We start from the raw sequence: 15,585 nt of genomic DNA, 5'->3' as shown, positions 1-15,585 counted from the left end.
TGACATCACGGGCAGGTTTATTTGGGTTTGTTTGTTTGCTTGTTGGCTCGATTAAATACTCGTGGAAGGTGAACGTACCCCACACAGGAGAAGTTTGATGTTGACAAACTTCTGGTGGCAGCGAGACTGTGTCAGCACAACTTCCGGGATAATGAGAGCTGCTTTGCAGGGAGCGCGGCAGCGGCGGCGGGAGGCGGCCGCAGGACGGAACAGCAAATGCTATTCAGCCCGAGCAGTTTCAAGCCGCCCGAGCTGGGGAATTACTGTAGTCGAGCTACGGCTCTTACCACCGGCGCTGGATCTGGGCGCACGTTAGGGGGGGAAGCTGCAGGCACAGGGCGCCGAGAGGGGAGCTTTCAAGTTACTTTGCTCCATCCCTGCACCCGGCAGAGGCTTTCAGGCTGCGTGGTAACTGCAAACATCTTGTTCCCTGCTTCTTTGGGCGGCCTCCCTGGAACCAACCAACTTTTCTCTCCTCAAAAACTCCCTCTTTGTTTCAAATAGGACTCTCCAAAATTTATTCTTGGGAAGACTGACAGCCGGGGTCAAGAAACAGCTGTTGAAGTTAATGTTTCTTCCTCCCACTTCGTCTGATGGTTGTGCCCTGCCAAGACAAAGTGAGAGGCACTGCCTGGTGGCTCTTTAAACAGACATGCATTTAGCCAAAAAAAAGGGGGGGGGGGAGTGTGTGTGTGTTGAGGGGGTATATTTTCCTGCTTAACATACAATCTGATCAGAAATGCGACAGCATGTGCTTTTCAACTTGTGCTGATTACTTGCTGAAAAGATGTTGCAGAAAAGAAGTGTTCAAAACACTTTGAGCAGTGGGGGCAGGGATGGCGGGAGATGTGGTTGACACTTTCCATGCTTTGGTAAAGGGGTAAAATTTTAATTTTAATTCCTCTCACCCACCTCTTACCCTCTAAGAATGGTAGAATGGCCTGGGGGAGGGAGAAAGAGTGGCATTCCTTTGCAAGGTTTAATTCACATTTCAGAATTCAAGTCATTATGCAGAACAAGGGCTTGCCTGGAGCTAGGCAGATTGTTTTTATTTGGAGACCTAGGCCAAACCTGGCCCGGTGCTACCAGCTCTTGGTGGCGCTTGGTGGCTTTCTCCAGATTAGGCCTGTCTCCTCTTCCCTTTCCCAGCACTACTCCTTTTGCCTTTGCTCAGGGGATATACTCTGAGGGAAGCTACCCTCTTCTTTCTGCTGCCCTCTCTGTGAAGATTGGTTAGCACAGCCCTTTCCCTGCTTGCTCTGCTTTGTGTAGAATGCCCCATGGACTGCTGAGGGACTTCTTGGGGTTGTCCTCCGGAGTCTCAATCCCCTAACTGAGCCCTCCCCAGGTGTCCAGCCTTTGCAGTGGGAGTGGGTGGATGGGAACTCTTCCTTCCACATCAGAAAGCTTAAGCACTCGGGGCACCTGGGTGGCTCAGTTGGTTAAGCGACTGCCTTCGGCTCAGGTCATGATCCCAAGGGTCCTGGGATCGAGCCCCGCATCAGGCTCCCTGCTTGGCGGGAAGCCTGCTTCTCCCTCTCCACTCCCCCCGCTTGTGTTCCCTCTCTCTGTCTCTCTCTCTCTGTCAATTAAATAAATAAAATCTTTAAAAAAAAAAAAAAAGAAAGAAAGAAAGCTTAAGCACTCTTCCAGCATACCCATTCTCCTTTGGGAATGCTCCAATCACTTGGCCTCTCTCAGACACAATCATATGAAAACATAAAAGGCCCTCCTTCCTCACCACCAGGTTATCCTGTCACCACATCGCAATGCAGTGCTATCACAAAGTGATATTGCATCAGGCCCAGGGATATTTTAGGAAGCTCTCGAGCTAAGTCCAACAAGCCTTTCGTGCAGGCATCAGGGCCACCCTGCCAAAATCAGAGCTGCAGAGCTGCAGGACAGGTGGTAGTGATGCCTTCTCTATTCTCAGCTCCATTACCCACTTACCCCCCCATTCTCCCAACCAATCAGATCCTCACCCCTCTCTTTGCCTTGCTCCCAGATGCCACCACCTTTGTGTTCCCTCATAGCTCTCCGCAAAGTGTTCAGGTCCACCTTGTGATGTATTTCCGTTTTTTCTGCCTGTCGTGGTCATTCTCTGAGATCTTAATTAGCATTTGTTCTTATTAACTATAAATGGACTGAATTACACACGGAGTTGCACGGAGTTGCACGGGCTGCTCCACAGATAGCCTCTGGCTTGGGTGTCTGCTGGCCTCCTTGGCTTGTTTGACCTGGGTCAACTTTTCTCATTCTCTCAGACTCCAGGTTGCCCAGCTGGGCTGGCACAATGGTAGCCTCCCAGAGTCAGTGCAGCACCCTCCCCAAGTGCCCCCTTCTCGGAGTCCTGCTCATGCAATCCAGCAGCCAACTGACTGAAATTCCTTCTGCTTTATTGTTCTCTGTCCTTAGGCCAACTTTCAGCATAGAGTGTGGCTGGGAGGCTAGACCTCCGCAGATCCTGAAGTGGTAATTCCCCACTGCTGGCTCCTGCAGTTTTATAACTCCTTTTTTTCTGAGACTGACAGACATAAACCTCCAGTGTAGAGGCCTGTAACAGCACCCTAAAAGACTTCTTTGTGTGGAAATGTAACCTTAGGGCAAAGTCAGCCTCACTCCAGGAAAGGCACATTCTCCTGCTACAAGGAAGCACTGGGCTGGGAAAAGGCCAGGATTTCTCCCGAGATGGCTACCGAGAGCCTTTCAGAGACATTTTTATTTACTATTGTTTAGTTTGGGGGTGGGTGGGTTGGGGCATTGGAAATACTGCAAGTGGAGACCTGTAGTGGCTGTCCAGGGCACTCTACATGCAATCAGAGGAATCAGATGTCTTTCCTTTACGGGTGGGTCTCTAAATGCAATCACTCCGAAGCACCCACACACTCTCCGGGTCAGGATGTCCCCTGGTGGGATGGCAGTTAGCATCGTTCGCTACTTTTGGAGCTAATGCTACCTTGCCTAAATGGAATGCCTTTGGATCACTTAGAGAATCTGATCTATTTATGTAGGTGTTGGGTTAGACAAATTACTCCAAAAAGCAAGGGTGAAAAGATACAGAATCTTAATTTATCATGCAGGATTAAAGTCAGATTTAAATCAGGTAGAATTATTAAGGGATTTAGGGCCCAAGTCATTTTCCAAAGAGGAAAAAGGACTAAAGCATCCTCTTTGTTGAAATAACGTCAAGAAAGTAGCATCTTATGTTTGGAGGTTTGGTTGTTGTTTTTTAATCCACCTTTTAAATGTTTACTTATATTTTCAATCAGTCAAACAGAACAGTACTAGGAAATTCAGTTATCAAATGTATATGATTAGGCATTAACTATTCCATATAGACAAAAAATTCCACAAAAAAGGTGAGATGAAAGTGTGCTCTTGTCATCACAGAGAGCTCCCTGTAGGAACTGAGCCAGTGCCTCGATTAAGGGATAGGTAAGATATAGCTAGTTAGAGAAGATGAATCTGGAATCAGGGAGAGGTTAGAAGAAAACCAGTATAGTTCCTATGGAATTTAGTTGAGATGTTCAGTTCTGTAGCCCCAGGAACTGGAGTTACTAGGATAGAGAGTTTAACACAATGCTTTTAGTCAATGTTTTTGAAAAATGTATTCTCATAAAGTCAAGAACATGGACAGTGACGGAAATATTCACAAGGAGATGTTCTTAGTGTCTGAGATTACAGAATGTGGACAGAAATAAAAATACACAATGCAATTATTTTCCCTTTTCCCTTTTCCTCCTAAATCTAGACAGAAGTTTAATTCAGGATTAAAAGGCTCATGGATCTCCTCTAGCTTCTCCTTCAGTTATCCCATCCATACTCCAGTTCTGGTTTTAGACAGAGCTACAATAGTCCTTTGTAGGGAATTGCATGAACTCCTGTGCTGGTTTTCTAATGTGGGAAAATGTCTACTAGGGAGGCTAAGACCACCAAACTAGTTTCATTATGACCCAAGGTACACTTAAACCCAGCCCTTCAGTGGTGGGCAACTGGCCCAGCACAGTCTTCCTCTATAGTGCTCATTAAGATGTTATTTACATTTTACAGTATGGTCCCAAGCCATAAGTTGGGATTTTATCTTCACAAATAGAAAAAGAATACTCTTGTGATATCTGGTCTTGCAAAGTTTTAACTTCTACTATGGACCTGCTGGTGATTTGCAAAACAAAGTCATAGCATTTTAAAAAGAATCTTCCATTTCAGTTCAAAATTGTTGGCTGGGAAGTGAAGAATAAAAGAAAAACCCATGATCACAAAATTAAACTTATTAGCCAAATAGATTTTAACATTTGCCTCCTCTTAAATGTGAATTTAATGTTTGCCAAAAGCACACAATCAACAACTCTGAAGAAAATAAATTTTATATTTTAGTCTTGAACCTACTGCACAGGTGGTGAGCTCATCTTCATAACTAACCTCCATCTTCTTGCCTTGGAACTCTCATTCATGTGACCAGAATTATTCCAGATCAAAAACAACATCATTGGGGCACCTGGGTGACTCAGTGGATTTAGTGTCTGCCCTTGGCTCAGGGCATGATCCTGGGGTCCTGGGATCAAGCTCTGCATCTCTGCATTGGGCTCCTGCTCTGTGGGGAGTCTGCTTCTCGCACTCCCTCTGCCTGCCTCTCCCCCTGCTTGTACTCTCTCTGTCTCAAATAAATAAACAAAATCTTTAAAAAAAATCATTAATCCCACTTTTAGATGAACCAAACTCTCTGGATTCTTACCTCAACAGGCCAAATTAGATTAACATTTTAATGATGTCTTTCTGGCATTGTTCATGCTTCATAAAGAGTAACTCACTTCATTTGACTCAAGGTAACAAGGCTAAACAAGTGATTCAAAAAAATGAATCTTTTCCAGGTTTGGAAATTAAGTTTCCTTGAGTCTGAGACAACAAAGATTCTTCAGAATCTATAAGTCCAACTATATAATGCTACCACCTTTCCAAGACAACCATTAAGAATTACACCTAGATAAATAAAAATTAAAAAAAAAGAAAAGAATTACATCTAGAACCAGTTATGAGAATAATGTTTTGCAACATTCTCATGAAGGCCAAATGAAAATCAGAGGCCATCTCTAAAATGGCATTAGGCCAAACATCAGACCTCTGAAGATGCTTGACATCTTGCCATGTGTCATCACAATCAAATCCTGGATAGGGTATTCTCATCTGAGTTTCACTGACTACCAGTAAGGGGCATGTGCAGAATAATAAGTGATTCAACTTTAGTCTCCAGTTAGAACCTAACATGCCTTATAACATTCCAGGAAAATGGGTGTTGGGAATGTATATCAAAGATGGCATAAGCTCTTCATTCTCAACAGCTTGGTGATAACCAGTTGGGGAGCCACCTTAATTCTGTGGTTTATAAAATTCTAGGATTATTGTGATTACTATATGGAATTCTCAGCTGAAAACAATGAGCCCTTTCTCAGTTGCATGGTGAACAATGAGGTCAACTACAGAGGATTTTTTAAAAGCAAAATTTAGAGGAAAGAAACCACTTCACTGACCCAAGAGAGCTTTTGTTGACTAACAGCAATCTCAGACCTTGACAGTTACACAGTACCTTTAGGTTCCAAAGGTACTTACCCCCAAAAAGATCATAATGTAACATTTTCTTTTTTTCCTAATCAAAAGGTGAAACCAGAAGGTGTCTTCCCATCTCTGTTTAAAGAAGTCATGTACCAATCTGCAGAGAAATGCCTGTATACACGGAGAGTCTTCAAATTTATATCAAGAGGCTTCCAATGTCATGCATCTAATTACAATCCAAATACCTAAATATAAATATAATCATGCAATTATCTAAATATGATAATGCAAATTAATAAATGCCATCACTTTTCAGCACTGCACTGGCAGTTGACTTTTTTTTCAGGGCCATTTCTACAAAGAAGCAAAGTTATTATCTTTTCTTAGGATTTATTGCAGATGTGACGATTATAGAGAACCATAAGATTTTGCTTAAGATGTGAATACCAGGTGGATGGCTGAGCCCACTCACTAATCAAGTGATTTGTTCTCAGACAATAATGTTTGGGATTCTGATGCTTGCCTCAGCAAAACTGCAGATTTTTTTTTTCCATAGACCTTTGAGGTTGTCCATAAGTCATTGCTATGTTCAATGCCAACTCCTCACATTCTCAGAGATAAAGAGGGCAAAGAAGGAGAGAAAGAATGTGTAGCTCATTATTCACAAGTTATTTTCCTATAATTTAGGATGTTGAGAGTACTTTTTAGAAAATTTTCAAGGCAGTGACTTCCAGACATTTTCTATTAAAAAGGGCTACTTTTGTGTTTCAAAAGTGGAAGATATAAGAAGCAGTTTGTTTTCACTCTGCAACAAGGGAAGGGACCTAAATAAGTTGTCTTGTATTTCATGATGACCACAGTAGTGAACTAAAACCAGTTTTTTTCTATATTCAATTCTTCTATGATACTATTTTGCGAGATCATACATATAATAAACTGCCTAAAAGATCAAATGATTTTTTTTAAATGTACACTTTTTTAAAGTTTTTAACTTTCCTGGAAAGACTCATAGATCCAAGCTAAACTCTAATGATAAGGTCACACTTTCCCTGTATTTTAAGGAGTTCTAAAGAACAAGTTGGTACAATTCAGTGGTAAATATTATGGCATACTACATTATCACTAGAGGTTATGTTATATAGCACGTATAAAGCACTTTTATTCTAGATATTGAATATGCCATACAAAGTGAGTCTGTAATTGAAGTATATCAACAGCAAATTTTTATTTTTTTTAATTTTTAAATTTTTTTTAAAGATTTTATTTATTTATTTGAGGTACAGCGACTGAGACAGAGGGCACGAGAAAGGTGAGAGGAGAAGATGCAGGCTCTTTACTGAGCAGGGAGCCTGCCATGGGGCCTGATCCCAGGACCCTGAGATCATGACCTGAGCCAAAGGCAGATGCTTAACCCACTGAGCCACCCAGGTGCCTCAACAGCAAATTTTTAGAATTTTGTTGTAGCTAACTTCAGAATCCAAAGCACCTCTGATTATTCACTGCTTAGGCAGAAGAGAGACAGAAGAGAAAGTGCTACTCTGTTTATGGGTTTCAACTCTGCCCTAAATGGATTATTTCCAGGAGTGAAAAGGAAGACCAAGCCTACAGAAATCTTGGCAACTGCTTTTCCAGGAAGACTACAGAGATTTCATGGGTCTTACTGTTGTTTACAAGGAGGTATTACCTTTCTCCAAATTCCATTCACACAGCTGGTTTTCTCTTTTCTCCTGGAGGTAAACTTCCCAGTTAATATACACATTGATCAGTGCCATGCTGAACATCTCTTCCTTCCACGTGTAGCAGGTGACAATTAGCCCATAATCTGCAATGAGATAGGAGGGGATCATAAAAATTAAGAGCAGGCTCTAGAGTCACAAATGCTGAATTCAAATTCTGATTCTGTCCTTAGCAGCAGTGTAGCCTTGAGTCAGTGTCAGGTTCCTCATTCACTAAAACGGGGCAGAAGAGAAAAAAATACAAACCCCACTGTTCACCATCTCATTTCATCAGTATCCCCATCAAAAGCCCCCTGAAGCCCTCACAAGATCTGAATGGAACTCTAACTGGTCTTTGGACAAATTTATGACTTTATATTCCTATGTAGAGTGAAGAGCTGTTTTCTTTCTCAAGATTAATATCTATGCTCAATTATGACCTTCATCTAATGTTTGGACCCACTGAATTCTAAGCAGGAGCAAAGACTCTGAAAATTTAGCTAGTCAATTTCTCCACCCTGGCACAATTGTACTATCTTGCTTAGACCTTAGTCACTGATGACCAGGTGCTGTTGCCTACTTCATTCACTGAGGAGCTTCTTACCTTCTCAACTAAACTGTTAACTTATTGAGGAAAGGCTCCCGTAGTCTTATAGATCCTTATATTCCTCTGAGCACTAAGTATAGCACAGTATCATGAAAATAACAGATTCTCAGTAAATGTCTGTGACTTGATTATTTTAAGAATGAGCTCTGGGGTGTTTATAACAAAACAGGTTCATATTAAAGAATCCCATTATGTCCCTTCAAAATGGGCCTGTGAAAGCTCTTTCTGAGAGTACTCTGTTTGGACACACTAATGTAGCAACAGTCCATTTTCCTTTTTCTTTTTCCTTTTTAAACCTCTGGCCATTTCACAGCTGTATTAGTTAAAAGATATTTTTAATTGGCTTTCATCATCTTTGAAAGTGTAATAAATACTCATTAAAAACAAGGCTACCAAGATGAGCTTTCCCCCTCCCCCACACACCTATTAGAAATGACTGCGAATAGTTAGAGTATACTTTTCCAAGTTGTTTTATTAATTTATATTTTTGATGCATACACTAACATTTATTATTATTTCCTGGACACATTGCTATGCTATTGATATCTTTTAGAACTTGTTTTTCTTCATTTAACAATGCATTGTGAAATGTTTATCCATGTCAACATACACCTCATTCCTTTTTAGTGCTGCATTATATAGAAATTTCTTGTTTTCCAGCTATTCATTATCATTATCTGAATTACAGTAGTTGCTAAGTTGTGTAGAAAAGCAAAAATTGGTCATAACAAAAAAAAACCACTAATAAACTGGCCACTTACTAAATTAGTCCCCACTTAAATAGCCCTCCCGACTTATTACGAGCATCTCTCCCCACTTAGTCAGTCAATTTTGCTGATGGTAGATGTTATAAACATCTGACAATACAATGTAAATAAAATGCATTTCAGTGGCCATGTAAGATTGCTAATCTTGCAAAAGATGCAGAATTTTATGAAGTCATTGAAAGTGATTCTGGAGAACTGTTCCATAGGCAAATGAGTATCTGGCAGTGTTAGACCAGTTAACAATTAAAGATGAGAAAAACAACAAGGATGATAAGAGGATAAATTCTTCAAAAGGAGAATTATTTGAATATCAAAGGATTAAGAGAAGCTCTCAGGAAAAGTGATGAAGCCTTCACATCTTTTTTCAAAATGACCTTTGTATGATTCTGCTATAAAAGTCAGCTTGAAGTGAAGGGTGTCAAAATTTGCTATCATATAATTTTGCTGGGAAAATTATCCCCCTCACCAAATCAACACTTGATTCATTCTTTGTTTATTCTAAAAATTAGAGCATTGTTGCAATTAGAGTTGTTACATGTGTGTCTTCAAAGATAAATCACATTTAAAGATAAGATAATCTTTTATTTTTTCAAAACAAAGTCTCAATCAAACCTTTTTTTAAAATTCTTTATTATACAACGGTAGACCCTATTTATTACTTTTGCAGCTTTCAACAGTCATATTATGGCAAACAGAAGCAACAGACGCTGAAAATAAGGCTTCTAATAAACTAATCAGATTCCCTAGTTCTCTCTCCGTGAGGCGTTTAGAAGCAGGACTGGCCACTTTGCAAGGAGTAAAGCCCCAGGGTGGTTGGGTAATTCAGGGGAGGGAAGAGGCCTTAAGAAAGGAGACAGGCAGTGGACTTCCTCTGGCACTAATCGGGCACATAGATGTTTGGGCCTAATGAAATTTGAAAAAAATAAAAACGATGTAACCTTATTTGTGTCCAAGCTGGTAAAGCAAGTTATACCAGTTAAATGTGGGTATATCAGGATTTATTTTTAGCAGTTACCTACTGACTGATATTTGGGTTGTTTCCAATTTTTTTGCTACTATAAGCCATGCAGCAATGAACAACAGTGTACAGTTATATCTTGGTACACTTGTACAAGCATCTTTGTAAAAAAAAAAATTCCTAACTCCTGGGGCTGGAAAAAGGTATATTAAAAATGTTAACAAGCACTAAGTAACAAATCCTCCATTTAATGCCACCTACAGTATCTGAGAATGCCAGTTTTTCCACACCCTTCACGAGACTATTATCAGTTTTTGCCAATCTGATTGCTATATAGATTGTTGTTTTCATTGTCAATAATATAAATTCTTAATGTGCAAGAAATATATTGTTCACTGACTGCTTAGAATCTTTAGGAAGAGCCTCATTATAGACTCTGGAAAATCTGCATGATAGATGCAGGGGGAGATCGTCTTATCCCTGGTAATGGGTAGGAGCTAAAAAATTGAGCTCAACATGCATTTTTCTGTTTAAAAATCCCTCTCTGAAACAATTGTAGTCATTGCTTACGCAAGCTAAAGTGTTTATAGTCAGTAGTGGAAGACGTAGATAATGGTTTTTGCAAATTCCTGATTTCAGGACTGTGACTTTTTTTTTAAGATTTTATTTATTTATTTTGAGAGAGAGAGATACAGTGAGTATGAGTGGGGGGAGGGGCAGAGGCAGAGAGGAGAGAATCTCAAGCAGACTCCATGCTGAGCATGGATCCAGACACAGGGCTCGATCATGAGACAACCTGAGCCGAAATCAAGAGTTGGACACTCAACTGACTGAGCCACCCAAGTGCCCCAGGACTGAGATTTTTTTTACAGATTTCAAAATATGAGACTTGATAAGGTCAGTAGATCCTGAAAATGGATGCTTGGTGTCATCCAAGCCCACACTCTTTCCATCAGGATTTTGGTCACAGAAAATGTCAGCATTCTAAATGAAAAATTCTTACATATATTCAGGACCTAAAAAAGAAACAACAAATATCCACTAGAGTATGCATTTGTCACAACCCATCAAATTGTAGATTAAGATGTGTGCATTTCACTGTGTGTAAATTTTACATAAAAAACCCATAAAGTCCTCAAAAAATTAAATATAGAATTACCATATGATCTAGCAATTCCACTTCTGGGAATATACCCAAAAGAATGAAAGCAGGGACTTGAACAGACATTTGTACACCCACGTTCATAATAACAGCATTATTTCACAATAGGCAAAAGATGGAAGCAACTCAGGTGTCCATCAATGGATAATGAATAAACAACATTTACTATGTACATACAATGGAATATTATTTAGCCTGAAAAAGGAAGGCAATTTTGACATATGCTGCAATGTGGATGAACCTTGAAGACATTATGCTAAATGAAATAAAAACATAAAAGAACAAGTATTGTATGATTTATATGGGTACCTTGAGTATTCAAATTCAGAATGGTGGTTGCCAGGGGCAGGGGGGAGAGGAAGGGCATGAGGGGGTTACTGTTTAATGGGTACAGAGTTTCAGTTAGGGAAAATGGCAAGTTCTGGAGATGGACAGTGGTGATGTTTGCACAAGTATGTGAATGTACTTAATGCCACAGAATGGTATACTTACAAATGATTCAAATGGTAAATTTTATGTTGTACATATTGTACCACACTAAAACAATTTTTTTAAATCCATAAGCAAATATTGAATTCTAAAGATTTTATATGTTTACTTGACACAGAGAGAGAGACAGCTAGAGAGGGAACACAAGCAGGGGGATTGGGAGAGGGAGAAGCAGGCTCCTGGCTAAGCAGGGAGCCCAATGCCAGGCTTGATCCCAGGACCCTGGGATCACGACCCGAGCCAAAGGTAAGCACTTAATGACTAAGCCACCCAGGTGTCCCAGCAAATACTGAATTCTAATGCTGAAGTGTTTGGGAGGTGAAATGCACTAATGTCTGCAACTTTTTTTGAAATGTATCAAAAAATGAATGTGAAGGGATAGGTTGAGAGAGGAATGAATGTATATGTGTTAAAGTAAATATAGCAAAAAGGGGCACCTGGGTGGCTCAGTCGTTAAGCGTCTGCCTTCGAGCTCAGGTCATGATCCCAGAGTCCTGGGATCAAGCCCCTCATCGAGCCCCGCATCAGGCTCCCTGCTCTGCAGGAAGATAGCTTCTCCCTCTCCCACTCCCCCTGCTTGTGTTCCCTCTCTCTCTGTCAAATAAATAAATAAAAATCTTTAAAAAAATTTAAAAAGGTAAATATAGCAAATGTAAATTGCATAATCTGGATGATAAAGGTGTAGGTATTCTCTGTGTCATTCTTTCAACTTTTCCATGTGTTTGAAAGTTTTCTGGGGTATCTGGCTGGCTCAGTCAGTAGAGCATGTGACTCTTACTCTCAGGGGTTGTAGGTGTGAGCCCCACACTGGGTGTAGAGATTACTTAAAAGTAAAATCTTAAAAAAAAAGAAAATTTTCTTAATAAAATGTTAGGGGAAAATGACCTAGATTAAGACAAATTATTAGCAAATGAAAGAATCTTTTTTTTTTTTTTACCACAAATTCATCTTTAGCTTTTGCTAATTATGGGGAATAATTTTGCCATGGAGAGATTTTTCAAGCAGAGTGAGGGATATAGGACTGATTTTTTTGTTTGTTTTTAATAACAACCAGGCAGGAACATTTCTTTCACAAGTATTGGACAGGTATTGATTTACAAGTGACTCCATCATATTAAAAATGAACTCAATATCACCAAAGTTGATAAGTATCTCTCTGTATATATCATAGGCAAGGGTCATGGTTCAGATTTGTTCTTCCATTGGTAGGATTTGAGCATGTGTTGAGGAAAAGAATCCCAGCCTACTCAGTCAAATGGAAAAATGACACAAATAGATTGACTATGATGACATGCAACTTTAGAGCATTTAAGAGACTGGAGGTCCTCCTAATAAATATTAGTTCATTGTAGAGTATAGTAGATTATAAATAGCAGCTCTTCATTTCCTTGTAGAAACATTTCAGAGAGCTCTACATTTTTTCCCCTTCATTTCATTAAAAGGTAACAGAGAGAGATGGCCTTCATTTCTGGGACCTCTACATTGCAGGCATGCTTAGGCAGTTTTTAAAACTGTAGAAGCACATGAGCATCCTGTCCCAATCACACTCTCATGCATTGGAATAAACATCCAGAGTTTCAGAGGTGCAAACTCAATGCATATAGGGGCAAGGAAGTAACCTTAATAAGTAACACAGGCCAGTCCAAGTAGGAATTGTGGCCTCTTGGAAAACCCTTAACCTGACTAAAAGAGGAATCCATGACTCAGTCCAAACCAACTGGCCCAAGATAGCCATATACATCAATTTTCTAAAAGCAGTCTGAAAGCTGTATATTTATATAAAATCTTCCAAGTTTAAATGTGGGCAACAAATTCAAATGTTTCTCAAAAACACTGTATGGGTTAAACGAAATACCTCTGTTAATATTCTGGGGTCTGTAGGCTCCCCATGTGTAACCTCTAATGTATGTGTACAGGATGGGATGGTCCAAATTTCTTTGGTGCTAATGTCCAGTAGAATTCAGATTTAGCACTGTTTCAACCTTTTGGGATTATATGTTCATCTCCACTGTCCCCAGTTTCTCCATTGTAAATGTGAAATATGTTCAGGTCTTTATCACTTTAAATAAAAAACAAATATTTGACCACTGCAGTGTTTGTAATATTCATGCAGTAAATGTGTTTTAAAAGTCTGTTTTGTATCATGAACTTCTGCAAAGAAAAGGTAAATCAACAAAAATGTGTAATTCATGGAGCCCTCAATTTATTTACCTGTAATGATCCCAAAATACAGATGTTTGGAACTAGGAACATAGTTTTCCATAAGATGACATTTAATGAGTACTGCCTCTGATCACTCACTGTGTGAAGTCCTATTTAATTCTCCTATCATCATCTTGACTTTACAGATGAGGAAAACAGGCTCAGAACAGTTGCATGACTTGCCACGCTGGTAAGTGTTGGAGTTGGGAATCAAACACATGTGAGGGTCAGGATCCAAGCCCTGTTGTTCTCTTTCTTCATCACTACAGTGCCTGCAATACAGTGTTCTGCCTGGTGTTAAGGCTGTCAGGACAGACTACGAAATACTGTTGTATCCATAATGTACTTGTAGAACTATATTCCTAATAATACTCTACTTCAACAGAACCCAGACTCGGGTACAACTATGCTGCTTTTTTTACTCCCCTTGCTTTTATGTGGGAAAAATATGTTTAATTACCCAGGTGATACATAGATACACTCTCGTTGTGAAATATCCAAACAACACAGCAGTCTACAGGGCAGGAGAGAAAATTCCCCTGGGCTTCCTCCCCCACTCCTGATCCCACTCCCTCTCCTATTTCTGGCTCTACCACTATCAACAGTATGGCTTGTTCCTTCCAGACTTTTCCTATGCATTTACATACATATATGTACATACATAAATATGCATGGAGCTATGTTTCTATGGCAAATACATTCAGAATTCCACCTTGGGATGTCAGAACACTTTTCTGTTGCAGTCCTGGCAACTTCCCCAGCTCCAAGTCAATGTGGGAGTGTGGGGATGAAGGCGGCTTTATTAGTTATCTGTTGCTACATGACAAACTACCCCACAATTTATCAGCATACAACAACAAACATTTATTAGCTCACATGGTTTCTGAGGGTCAGGAATCTGGGAGCAGCTTGGCAGGATGGCTCCAGGTCAGGATCTCTTATGAGGTGGCATTCAAGATGTCAGCTGGGGCTGTAGTCATTTTGAGGATTCATTGGTGCTGGAAGATTCACTCCCAATTTGGCTCACTCAGTGGTTATTTGCTGGAAGGCCTCAGTTCTTCAGTGGCTGTTGGCAGGAATCCACATTTCCTTGCCATGAGATAGATTCTCTCCATAGGGCTCTTTGAGTGTTCTTATGGTATAGTAGCTAGTTTCCCCCAGAGTGAGCAGTCCACATTCACAAGGGAGGACAAGGAGGAAGCTGCAATGGCTTTTATGACCTAGTCTTGGAAGTCACAGACCATCACTTCCACCAGATTCCATTCATTAGAAGCAAGTCACCTCATCCGGCCCACATTCAAGGGGAGGGGAGTTAGGCTTCACCTTTTGAAGAGAGGAGTGTCAAAGAACTGGTGGACATATTTTAACCCCACTGCAAGAGCCATGTTGTGAGGGAGGAAAAATGGAGCAGGGCAGAGTCTATGATCAGGGCAGAATAGTCTGAGTAACAGGGAGGAGGGGAGAGGTGCAGAGATAATGCGGTAACAGGATAGTGAGAGGTAGAATGGCTGGGCTGGCAATCCTGGCTGCACATTAGAATCACCTGGGGAAATTTAAAAAATACTCCTGCCCCAGGCCCCACTACAGATCAATTAAATCAGTATTTCTGGGATGGAGGCCCAGGTATTAATATTGTTTAACAGCTCTCCAAGTGATTCTAATGTGCAGCCCGAGTTGTGAACCATGTAAGAGCAGAGGTGCTGGAGTCCAGCGGTGCCTGGGCTCAAGTCCCAACTATGTCAATTAAGTAGCTGTGTGATCTTAGACAAGTTAACTAGCTTTTCTGTGCCTCATCTGTAAAATGGGGATATTAATAGTCCTTCCTTGTAGGGTGGTTGGGAGAATCACCTGAGTTAACAACCCATGGCAATAGCTTTGAACAGTTCTCTGCACAGTAAGTGCTGTATAAATGTTACTTTTGTGATGATTAGCAGCATGTGCTGGATTTTTCCTCCCTCCTGCTCTCCCTCCCCAAGTGCCTAAGCTGGGAGAGGAGTGTGGCTTCCTGTGCCCCACCCCCCTCTTTTTCCCTGGAGAAGGGTACAGAACTCTTCAGCACCTTTCTCGGGTTCAGCAAGCCCTGCCAGCCTTAAGGCAGGTAAACTGAGAAGCTAAGCTGTTGCCACTGCAATGGTTAG

The 15,585-nt window shown here is 40.6% G+C and overlaps 2 long non-coding RNA genes across 3 annotated transcripts; one reads left to right on the top strand and one right to left on the bottom strand.

The window, feature by feature from the left end:
- The first annotated feature begins 274 nt into the window (after window positions 1-274).
- LOC112819662 (uncharacterized) lies at window positions 275-5,780 on the top strand. The gene is made up of 3 exons (XR_003206946.2): window positions 275-408; window positions 505-617; window positions 5,653-5,780. It is a non-coding gene; the product is annotated as an uncharacterized lncRNA (long non-coding RNA).
- LOC112819663 (uncharacterized) lies at window positions 402-14,593 on the bottom strand. Of its 2 annotated transcripts, XR_012376716.1 has the most exons (4): window positions 14,324-14,593; window positions 7,232-7,369; window positions 5,605-5,792; window positions 503-604 (listed from the first exon to the last, which is right to left on the bottom strand). It is a non-coding gene; the product is annotated as an uncharacterized lncRNA (long non-coding RNA). The 2 variants fall into 2 exon arrangements; XR_003206947.2 differs by lacking the exon at window positions 5,605-5,792 and having other exon boundaries at window positions 402-604.
- Between the last annotated feature and the right edge of the window lie 992 nt (window positions 14,594-15,585).

This window comes from Callorhinus ursinus, unplaced genomic scaffold (genome assembly GCF_003265705.2).
Source record: "Callorhinus ursinus isolate GAN/ISIS: 27379988/994484 unplaced genomic scaffold, GSC_fseal_2.0 scaffold3, whole genome shotgun sequence".
Classification (NCBI taxonomy): domain Eukaryota; kingdom Metazoa; phylum Chordata; class Mammalia; order Carnivora; family Otariidae; genus Callorhinus; species Callorhinus ursinus.
Note: the sequence above shows the minus strand (reverse complement) of the source record. Positions and strands in the feature narration are given on the sequence as shown.